The sequence below is a fragment of the Macrobrachium nipponense genome, chromosome 14, assembly GCF_015104395.2.
Source record: "Macrobrachium nipponense isolate FS-2020 chromosome 14, ASM1510439v2, whole genome shotgun sequence".
NCBI classification, from domain to species: Eukaryota; Metazoa; Arthropoda; class Malacostraca; order Decapoda; family Palaemonidae; genus Macrobrachium; species Macrobrachium nipponense.
Genome location: NC_087207.1, coordinates 89,234,872 through 89,235,658, shown reverse-complemented (window position 1 = coordinate 89,235,658; position 787 = coordinate 89,234,872).

Here is a 787-nt window from a genome sequence, read left to right as displayed (position 1 = left end):
GTCCCATTTTTCATTTTCTTTTGATTGTATAATCTTTTGTTCTGCATTTTCTATCTTACTTTTTAGTTCTATAACTTTCCATGCAATTTTTTTTTGCAAGACTTTTTTTTCCACTTTCTGATTTTCTGGAACAAGATCCTTCTGTCTCTTGGTATGCATGACTGATATTTACTTTTCTTCTTCGGTACATATTTTTCCACTATTTTCTCTAATATTTTATATAGTATCTCCGTATTTACCCTTATGTCATCACTTACGAAAATGTTTATCCCAGAGAGAGAGAGAGGGGGGCCCACTGTAACTTTGGGACATATCTGCTCTTTCCCATAAGCATTATCTTTTCGGAAATGTCAGAATTAAATCCTTGGGACACGGACACACACACACACACGCACACACACACACACACACCACATACATATATATATATATATATATTCCATCTAATAAAAGGAGCCCATAAAAAACACCATATAGAGAAAAGTACTATATTTCAGAGATGCTGTCTCCCTCTTCAGGTAGATGAAGAGGGAGACAGCAGTCTCTGAAATATAGTATTTCTCTCCCAATATTTTGGTGTTTTTATGGGCTCCTTTTATTAGATATATACATCACACACACACACACACATACATATATATATATATATATATATATATATATATATATATATATATATATATATATATATATATATATGAGAGTGTGTGTGTGTGTGTAAACAATTCACTTAACAAAGGAAAAGAAACTTCGAAAGAGGATTGAAAAGCAAGATGCTGAAAAATCA